Source organism: Myotis brandtii, unplaced genomic scaffold (assembly GCF_000412655.1).
Source record: "Myotis brandtii unplaced genomic scaffold, ASM41265v1 scaffold834, whole genome shotgun sequence".
NCBI lineage: Eukaryota > Metazoa > Chordata > Mammalia > Chiroptera > Vespertilionidae > Myotis > Myotis brandtii.
Genome location: NW_005371386.1, coordinates 308,695 through 320,080, shown reverse-complemented (window position 1 = coordinate 320,080; position 11,386 = coordinate 308,695). Strand labels below are relative to the sequence as shown.

General features: G+C 37.3%; 1 protein-coding gene across 2 annotated transcripts in view; it reads left to right on the top strand.

Moving 5' to 3' along the window:
• Positions 1-2,556: 2,556 nt before the first annotated feature.
• LOC102254863 (chromosome unknown open reading frame, human CXorf21) overlaps positions 2,557-11,386 on the top strand; it is a 20,016-nt gene continuing 11,186 nt past the window's right edge. Inside the window, exon 1 of one of the 2 annotated variants that reach the window (XM_005884498.2) lies at positions 2,557-2,759. The gene's annotated coding sequence lies outside the window, so the exon portion shown is untranslated. Of the gene's footprint in view, positions 2,760-3,545; positions 3,560-11,386 lie in introns of those variants that run through there. The other variant, XM_014531995.1, reaches the window with a different exon arrangement.

Genomic DNA, 11,386 nt, shown 5'->3' with positions numbered 1-11,386 from the left:
GAATGACTATCATCAATAAAATGACAAACAAAAGTGTTGGCGAGGATGTGGAAAAGGGGAACTTTCGTGCAGTGTTGGTGGGAATGCAAATTGGTGCGGCCACTACGGAAAATAGTATGGAGGTTCCTCAAAAAATTAAAAATAGAACTATCATATGACCCAGCAATCCCACTTCTGGGTATTTATCCGAAGAAATCCAAAACACTAATTTAAAAAGATATCTCCACCCCATTGGTCATTGCAGCATTATTTACAATAGCCAAGATATGGAATCAACCCAAGTGACCATCAATAGACTAGTGAATAAAAAAGTAATGGTACATATATAGAATGGAATATTATTCAGCTATAAAAAAGAATGCAACAACATGGATGGACCTAGAGGGTATTATGCTAAGTGTAATGTCAGACATAGGAAGACAAATAACATATGATTTTACTTATATGTGGAAATTAAAAAGTGATATAAATGAACATACAAAACAGAAACAAACTAATAGATGCAGAGAACAAACTGATGGTTGCCTGATAGGAGGGGGCTTGGGGGCTGGGAAAAGAAGTGAAAGGATTACAAAGTACAAGATGGTACTTACAAACTAGTCATGGGGATGTAAAGTACAACATAGGAATATAGTCAATAATCTATAATAATAAAAGCGTGATATGCTAACTAGACCAGATGGACGGCCAAATGACCTTCCGGATGACATTCCGAATGATCTTCCAGACGAAGTTGGGGCTGTGAGGCCGAGGCAAGCCACCGCAGCTGTGAGGGCCGAGCCCCTTGCATGAATTTCGTGCATTGGGCCTCTAGTCCTATATAATAAAAGGCTAATACGAAAATTGTCCCCACCAGCAAGAGTTCAACCGACTGGGAGTTAGACGTGCACTGACCACCAGGGGACGGCATGAAACATGACTGGCGTCAGTGACATGGCACTGGCAGCAGGCAGCAGTGGAGGCACTGCCGACCCCAATGGGCCCTGACGAGAGCAGGACTGCGGCAGGATGGTGGATCAGGTGAGCAGGCGGCACCAGGCCAAGGCGGGTGCAAGTGAGGGCCCTGATCACCCTGCCAGTTGCTCCACAGACGGTGACCAGCAGCAGTGGCAGGGGGCAGGGCCGGCAAGCGGGCAGTGCCAGGCCAAGGCAGGTGCCAGTGGGGACCCCAATCACCCTCCAGTCACCCCACAGATTGGCCCTGATTGCTATCCAGGCCTAGGGACCCTACCTGTGCACAAATTTCTTGCACTGGGCCTCTAGTATTGTAATAACTATGTATGGTGCCAGGTAGACTTATTAGGGGAATCACTTCCTAAGTTATATAAAAGTTGAACCATTATGCTGTACACTGAAACTAATATAATGTTGAATGTCAACTGTAATTTTAAAATAAAAAGGGGATAAAATATGACTTAAAATATTAGTTTTTAAGTCAAAATTTCAAAAGGTATAGGGTAAAAAGTAAGATTCATTCTCAAAAGGCAATTGCTTATTTTTAGTTTTCTGTATATCTGTAGAAACATTCTATGTATAAGCAAATGCCTTTAAAAATACAAATTGGACTATATTATGTTCTTACTAAAGAATGTATTTTGGAGATTTCCTCTTATTATTAGACATTAAACTACCTCACTCTAACAACTGCATAGTATTTTACAATAGGGATATTCTCTCATTTGTTTAGCCAGTGTCCTGTTTGTGAATTTCCCTCCACTTGTTTACGTTCTTTTTAAAAAACAAAAACATTTTTATTGATGTCAGAGAGGAAGGGAGAGAGAGAAACATCAATGATGAGAGAGAATCATTGATCAGCTGCCTTCTGCACGCCCCCTATTGGGGATTGAGCCTGCAACCCGGGCATGTGTCCTTGACCGGAATTGAACCTGGGACCCTTCAGTTCGAAAGCCGATGCTCTATCCATTGAGCCAAACCAGCTAGGGCTTGTTTACGTTCTTAATGTTGCTACAAATATATTTTCACATGTCTGTGCACAGGTGCAAATATATCACATGGATAAATTTATAGAAATGAAATTGTTGGGTAAAAGGATATGAATATTAAAACAAAAACTTTGACGGAGACTGGGAAATTGCCCTAAACATGTTTACAGTCTCACCAATAGTATATGAGAGTGCCTGTTTATACAAAACCTTGCCACTAAGTGTTTGACTGATTTTTTTTACTTTTGTTAATTTGAGAGAGAAAATGGTTTTAACTTGCATTTTTAAAAACTTTGAGTACAGTTAAGAAATAATACTTCTTAAAAATGACAATTAATGATAAAATTGAGAACTTTCTAAATTGTATCTGACTTTGGGTCTCTTTTGGGAGAGAGGCCCCAGAGAATTTAGTTATAAGAATAAATGTACATTGATAGGGCTCTTATATAATGTGGAGTGCTAAACTATTTTAACAAGAGACAGTTTCATAGATAGGTTTCATTTTTTGAAAAAGGGGAAGAAACACCATTCTGTGGCTCGGTTTGGGTTTGTCAGTTATTACCTCCCCCTCCTTTCTGGGACTTCCCACTGTTCTTTAGAACAAATCAGACGAGCAAAAACAACTCTTTTTCCATTGGATCAGTCATAAAAAAAGTGGAAATGCAATGAGCAGCTTCGTTTCTTGGTTTTTAGCAGCGAAAGGAATACTCACCAAAGGCTTGTGAACATTGCTGGATAAATCACTGGCTGGCTTATTCATCTTCATATGGTCAATCGTGTTTCTGCAGGACCAAAGGAGCAGATTGGTTAGTGAAGGTAAGAAAATGAGGCAACAGGCCCTGTAACTACTAACCTTTTCTGTCATTTCTCTTCTCATACTTAGTTTGTTTAATATCAGAACTCAGATTCAATCTTATGACATGTAAAATGCTTTTCTAGTTTACCAACTCCGAGGTGAGTGGGAGTTTAAATAAACATTCAATAACGAGGAATTGAATTAAGTGTTAAGTCAAACACTTCCTTCTCTTACCTCCTCATGTTCACATTTGGGGCATTGCTAAAATATGCCCCCCCTCCAACTGACTGGTCTGATCAAATATTTGTTGTGTAATTTATTCAGTCCTCATTCACTAATTCCTACACAGGTTTAACTTCTGTGTTTTTAAAAGAAGGCCAACTGTACTTTCATAAAAGTAAAAAAAAAAAGTTTAAAAGGCTGAAAAAGTTTTGCAGAGAGAGCACAACTCTTGAATTGTTATGGTGACATAATTTTAGAGAGGAATACAATCAGTCACATACATTCCAATTGGATTTGACTGTTATTCGTTGTGAGTTTGTGATAAGTGTTTTCTGTGTAGCAGGGCATATTCAAAGTGAATGTGATCTACAGTGATAATGCCTTTATTTTATTTTATTGATTTTTGTTTTTTAAAATATATTTTTATTGTTAATAGTATTACAGATATCTCCCATATTCCCCCTTCCCCCCTCCTCCCAGCCCCTACTCGCCCAGGTCTTCACTACCCTATTGCTCGTGCCCATGGGCTATGCATATAAGTATATAAGTTCTTTGGTTTATCTCTTCTTGTCCCACCAACCCCACATCTAGGTACGAGGTATGTCAGTCTTCTCCATGCCTCCCTGCTTCGGGTCTTATTTTGTTGGTCAATTCATTTTGTTCATTAGATTCCACAAATAAATGAGATCATGTGATATTTGTCTTTCTCAGGTTGAGTGACGATGCTTTTAGAATTGCTATCTGGGTGATTGGTTGGTATTAAACACAGTGCTTGTACAGGTGGGCTTTTGTTTGGATTATCTTTACACTTGATCTTAGCAAAAAAAACCGAGAAGCAATTGTATGAATTATCTTTAGACCTAGTCAAACATTCTTTTTCTTGTGCACATCTATCTGTGCTTGAATATAGACCTGGTTTGGCCAGTATATTCATATGGATATTTTCAGAACATTGCTTGCAAAGGTCAGTGTAAGAACCTTGCATTTCTGAACTTGAGAAGTTTCTTGAAGGAGTAGAGATATTTAAAATTCGTGTAAATATTCATATTACAATGGTAATTTGGCAGATATACAAAGGTAGTGCACTAATTCTAATAACACTTTGATGCAATGTTTTCAATAGTTATTTCAAGTTACTGAACCATTTCTAATCACATACCTAATGATTATCTTAGATATATGATATTGTCCCTCTATGCTCTTCTCAAACATGATAGAATGTAAATTTATCTTCGGTATTTGTTAACCCTCCCCCAAATTTTGGTGTGCAAAGTTTCAAACCTATATAAAAATGGAAAGGATAGTACAATGAACACCCCTATTTCTATCATGTAGATTAAGTAGTTGTAGCTATTTGCCACATTTATGTTTTCTCTCTCTCTCTCTCTCTCTCTCTCTCTCTCTCTCTCTCTCTCTATATATATATATATATATAGACACACACACATATTCACAGCTTTCTTCCTGAACTGTTTGAAAGTATATTGTTGCCTTTAGGGCACATGATACCTTCAAATTCTTGAGCAATATATCTCCTACAAAATGGGCAGACTTCTACATAATTATAATGCAAAGGAAATTTAACATAAATAGAATCTTGTTATAGAATGTAATTCATATTCAAATTTCTCCAATTTTCCACATGTTCTTTAAAGAGTTTTTAAATCTAGGATCCAATGAAATACCTTACAATACATTTGGTTCAAATGCCTACAATTAAGCAAATGTTAACATTAATTGACATAATTGATAATATCATAAACAATGATTAACACCAAAGAAATTTAATACCAGTCAATACTATTATGGTCAGTTTTCTAATTTTTTTAGCCCTTTCATTTTGTGTCAAAATATTTAAAAAATATTTTTAAAGGATGAACATAAGCTTTAATTTTTCTATCTGTGAGATGTAAAGACAGAATTTAAAAAAAATCCAAACTATGAAAGAAATATATTTACTAATATTTCTGCACCAAAATTTGCATTTTCTGAAATAAGAAAATTCACATATCCAGATATAGTAGTTGTTACCTTTGGTCATAAGGACCTAAGAAAATTATTTATTAACATTATCAACATTATTGGTGATGCTAATATGGAAAACAGAGGACTTTTGACTTATTACCTTAGCCTTCAAATTAGACTTTCAGACATTAATTTGTTAAGAATCACTTCACATTTGATAGAAGAATAGATAGTCACAAAGTATATGTTTTGTGAGGAGAATTGAAATATGGATAAGTGATACTTTAGACAAATGATACTGTCAACAAATACCACAAAAGATGAAATAATAAGGATATAAGACAAGGCATATGATTAAGTGAATGGTTTTTTTCAGCTCTAAACAATATGAACTTTCAAAGATAAGAGTAAGGAAATGGCAGGTGTGTGTGTGTGTGTGTGTGTGTGTGTGTGTGTGTGTTTTATATACAGGGAGGTCCTTCCTAAAGAAACCCTTTGTTTTGGGTAAAGTTCTTATATCATTTACTAAAAAAAAAAACAACAACCATGTAATACAGATTTGGTTACAGTATTATAACTAGATTATGAACAAAATAATATTCAAGTTTTCCAATGACAACCTTTCAGTGGTTTATCTGCAACGCTCCCAAATAAAAAAGGTCTTAAAAACATGGGTTGGAATGATAGAATCTAGCATTTAGATTACAAGGGAAATAGGGAATTGGAGAGATGAAATAGAGTATTTTGAGAATGGGGAGTATTAAAAGACAACATCCCTGATATATCACTACACATAATTTTTTTTTCTTAAAAATATGGAACGCTTCACGAATTTGCGTGTCATCCTTGCGCAGGGGCCATGCTAATCTTCTCTGTATCGTTCCAATTTTAGTATATGTGCTGCCGAAGCGAGCACTACTACACATAATCTTAACAAGACAGTTTGCTTCACCCTCAAATTTGAGACAAAAAAATAAATTTGCTTACCTGATTGAAAAGTTAAAAATAATAATAATGTGTTGAAGAATGTCAGTGGAAACAGTTAATCTCAAACATAGCTGGTGAGAGAATAAATTGGCCCAAGTTACTTGAAAGGCAATTTGCAATAATAGCTAGGATCTAATAATTCGGCTTTTCCAAAGTGGGCGGGCCTAAGGAAGCATTCATGGAAGCATGCACAGTGGTTACACATAATGAAAAAGCAAGAAAAACCCCAATGTCCACTATGAAAAGTGATTTGCTAATGTAAACTGTGCCTGTAGATGTATGATTTTGTAACTTAAAAGGCAGATCTATATAAGCAGACATGCTGACAGATGGGACCCAAATTGCACCCCAACTAGTTAGGCCCAAGACCTTCTATGGAACAGCAGATGCTGTCTTCCTGTCTTTAGTTCCATAAAACTACATCCTGTGATGTGGGAGGCAGCCCCATCCCACTGCCTCCATTATTGTGCAGCTGTGGTCTTTTGTGCACCCTTTCTCAACCCAGCCTCTCAGATGACTTAGTTTGCATGCACGTAAATTGTTCTTCCAGGGACAGGATCTGTGCTGCTGCTTATCGCCTCCAACTCCTTCACTTGCTACCGATCGATCCCCAATCTGCCTGCTTTCCTTTTGCTATTGCCAGTTACTCCTTCATTCAGAGGACTGTCCCAATGATTTATTTCATTGTTTAAAGTAGCAGATGATTTTGCTAAAGTTTCACGCAATCCTGATAAATACAGGGCTTGGCAAAAGTATGTTGACAGTTCATATGAAAAAAGACATGCAGGTAATACTGATTACAATAGCTTTATTAACTCAAAATAATATCACAGTGGCACAGTGCACTTAGGTACAATCTTGTAAGGGCTCAAATTGCTGGCCTTCATTATGTGCACACTGTTGTAGTCTACTTGCTATACTCAAGCACACTTTGGCACATTTATTGTCATCAATTTCTTGACATGCTTCACTTATGCAGCGAATCATATCATCCACCATATGTGGCTTTTGTGAGAAGACTTTATTTTTGACAACTCTCCAAAGAAGTCCACTGGGGTGAGGTCTGGTGATCGCGATGGCCATGCCACTGGCCCTCATTGACCTATCCACTTGTTGAGTAATTGTTCATTAGGAAACTCACCCACTGTTTCTACACAGTGTGGAGGAACTCCGTCTTGTTGAAAGAAGAAGCCATCAATATCATGTTGTCTCTGTGATTGTGGTAAACACTGGCCCTCATGCTGAGATACAGGTTGTGTGTGACAGTTGTATGGAAAAAATAGGCTTAAGTACCCCTTCACACGAAACACCCACCCAAACTGTAGTCCCTGGCTGACTCAACGGTCCTTCTCTCATTACATTAGTAAGCTATTACATGGGGATTTTCTCCTGAATAGTAGACACAGTTGTGTCAATTTCCAGCATCTGAAAGTTTTAAAAGGTGCTTCAGCGAACCACACAATTTTACCAGTGATAACATGGCCTTGTCTTCATTCACAACCACTTCGCAGAATTGTAAACTGCAATCCAGATCATCTCCTAATAACCCATGAGGCAATCTTGGCCGACACATTTCCAAACCTAAACATTGCATTAGATGACTCAAAGATCTATGGGAAATGCCTAACGCAACAGAAGCTCTTTGTTTTATTATTATTATTTTTTTTGGGGGGGGGATGCTCTTTGTAAATGCCTGACTCACTAACATTTCATTTTCCTGGTTGTAATACTGTCCAGTTGACCACTTTTTGGAGCAGGTTTCATCAAATTTATCGCATATTCTGTAAATTGTTTGTCTACTTAGTGAAGGTATCAAATCGTTCAGCCCATTTTTATCGAACCTTTTCAGCATTCTCTGTCTTCCAGTATTGTTTAAGTATCCACTTTCATTGGTTAAATTGTCAGCCATCATTATCTAAAAGATAAACCATAAGTAAAAATACAGAATAATAATAATAAGACATACAAATCAATAATATGATAATAAATAAATAATAAAAAATAAACTGTTTTGAGTATTCACAACTGTAGACCTACTTTTGCCCACCCCTGTATATTGGGGTAAGGGAGAGAAGAACCAAGAATCTCTTTCTAATTGAAGGACATGGATTCTGCATGAATGGCTAGGGGCTCTAAAATGCTGATATAGGAGATGAGACTTGAAGGATATGGGTAGTAGGACAGGGGATAGATAGGGAACCAGGGCTCTCAGGACAGAAGAAAAAATCCACAAATACCTGGGATGGGCACGGAGTGTGGGAGAAACTGGGAGAAGTTCCTGGGTCCTGTGGGGGCAAAGGAAGAGATGAGATTGGGAAGGCAGATAAGGACCAGACATCATGAGGACCTAACCTGGATGGACTTCATTCTGGAAGTGATTGGGAGCTGTTAATATTTAAACAAGGCACCTGTAATATTAAATTACTCTGCTTGTAACATTAAGGGTGAGATGATGCCAGACTATAGTAGTGAAAATGGTTAAGGAAAGTATTCAAATACCAGAGGTTAGCCTGGCCCATGTGGCTCAGTGGTTGAGTGTCGACCTAGGAACCCGGAGGTCACAGTTTGATTCCCAGTCAGGGCACATGCCTGGGTTGTGGGCTCCATCCCCAGTAGGCGGCATGTAGAAGGCAGCTGATCAATGATTCTCTCTTATTGTTGATGTTTTTTTATCTCTCTCCCTCTCCCTTCCTCTCTGAAATAAAAAAACTAAAAAACACACCAGAGGATAAATCATTTGTGCATGTCAAATACATAAGTATTACTACACAATCGGTCATATTACTACACCTGTGGGGTGGGCATTGGCTGTCTTCCTGGAGCTTTTCTTTCTGAACTTCATTGCACCTTCCTTCCTTTAGTCAGCAGTGCTGCTGTTATTAAATAGATTCAGGGTTGCTACCATTTTCCTGGAAGGACTAATTGTCATGATTGTGATATTAACTGCTTTCAAATGTACAGTAGTGTGATATGCTTAAAGATCATACCACATGCTTTGGTGTTTGTAAACTTGGATTTGACTCTTGCCTCTAGTACTTAGCTGCTTTGTGATCTTGGGAAGGTCATTTGTCATATCCAAATATCAATTTTCTCATTTGGAAAACCCAGATTATGACATACAAGGTGGGGCAAAAGTAGGTTTACAGTTGTGAGTATGCAAAACAGAGTTTATTCTTGTATTATCATTTATTAATTTTTGTATTGTTATATATTTGAACAACTATAACCCTATTTTTGCCCAACCCTGTATATCTAACATGAAGAATTGTTGAAAGATTAGGGATAATGTGTGGAAAACACTTGACACAATTGCTTTTATTATTATGCCCTTTCCAACTTATTGCATGTTTTTAAAAAATATATATATTTTTTGATTTCAGAGAGGAAAGGAGAAGAGAGAGAAACATCAGTAATGAGAGGGAATCATCAGTTAGAAGAAAAAAAACTGCCTCCTGCATGCCCCCTACTGGGGATCGAGCCCACAACCCGGGCATGTGCCCTGACCAGGAATCAAACTGGGACCTCTTGGTTCTTAGGTCGATGCTCAACAACTGAGCCACACTGGCCAGGCTGCATCTGCTTTTTGCCTTAGGTCCAGGGTAGGGAAGCCATGGCCTATGGGCCAAATTGGCTCTCTGCTTGTTTTTGTAAATAAAGTTTTATTGGAACACAGCCACACCCATTTGTTTATGTATCATTTATGGTGGCTTTCCTGCTATGATGGCAGAGTAGTTATAACAGAGACCTAAAATATTAAATACTTGGCCCTTTATTTAATAAGGTTGCTGATCCCTAACTTAGGTTTTTCCAAAGGTTCCCTCTTATAAAGGTCTTCCCTCTTTAGATTTTCTCTTGAAATCTATGCTTGTGTTGCTTGGGTGTAAATTAAAAGTGTGTTTATGTGCAGAAGTTATAACAACAGTTTTCTGAGAAACTATGTATATGCTAGTGTAGAAGGAGGAATTTATATTGCAGTTTCTTCTGAAACCAAGTAAATGGTTTAACAAAGTGCTGTACTTCAGCACATATTTCTAAGTTGTGAATTTGCACATCAGGTTAATTTTGGTATTCCCCTGTCTGGTAATGATTAATGTAGGCTAAATTTGCCTAGAACATTTCATCTGCAAATGTCCTTGGGTTTCTTTTCCTTTACACTTAACAAGTCATGGAGAATTCTAAATATATTTAGACATTTTATATATATTCCAAATATACATATATAGCTTCTCTACGATGAAAAACAAAAAGTCAAGTGATAAAATATCTTTGATCAATTGAAGTGATCCATTGGGTCAAGTTTTAGTGTATCAGATGAAATAAAGTCTAATAATGTTAACATTTTCTTGAAATATACATTTTGTAATACCTTTGAAGAGGCTGAGTGATATTATAAGAATTTCACAGATAATCACTGAAATGTACTAAGAAAAATGCCAACAATTAATAAAAATAAACCCAAATAACTTTCTCTATTTTTCTATCTTTAGATTTTAGAATGTCATGATATCCAACACTTTTCATTCTAACAGTACATGAAAGAGTTTTAATGAAGATTAAATTAGTTAACATCTGTATAATTTTTGTTTATGAGTTTCATCCAATATTCTTCGCACAGCTTTAGAACAAACTTTGAAAAGCTGCTTTAGCATACTATCTGCTGCCCTCTGCTGCTAACATTTCAGAAATGAATTTCGATTCTGAGTAATGCTCACCTAACCCTCTTTCTCTTCTCCTAATAAGTCATAAACTCCTGCAATATTAAAGTTTGAGGGGAATCTATAGATACTTTATTTTTTTATTGATTTTTTACAGAGAGGAAGGGAGAGGGCTAGAGAGTCAGAAATATCGATGAGAGAGAAACATCGATCAGCTGCCTCCTGCACACCCTCTACTGGGGATGTGCCTGCAACCAAGGTACATGCCCTTGACCGGAATCAAACTTGGGACCCTTCAGTCCGCAGGCCAACGCTCTATCCACTGAGCCAAACCGGTTAGGGAAATCTATAGATACTTTAATACCACAGGTGAGAATTTAATTTATAGATGAGAACTTGAGTCTCTGAGATGTTAAGCAACAAGTGAGTGTGGCTCTATTTTCTGACTACCAGTACTTAAATGCCTGGTGACTGTGGATACATTACTTAATTTTGACATCTATAAAATGGATATAATAATAGTACCTACATCTTACAGTCTTCATGGGGATCCATTGATTTATTACATAAAAAGCACTTAGCCACAGCCGGTATGGCTCAGTGGTTGAGCATCGGCCCATGAACCAGAAAGTCACAGTTTGACTCCTGGTCAGGACACATGCCCGGGTTTTGGGCTTGATTCCCAGTAGGGGGTGGATAGGAGGCAGCCAATCAATGATTCTCTCTCATCATTGGTTGTTTCTATCCCTCTCCCCACTTCCATTCCTCTCTCTGAAATAAAAAAAAACAACACCCTTTTTTTTTTTTTTTAAAAACAC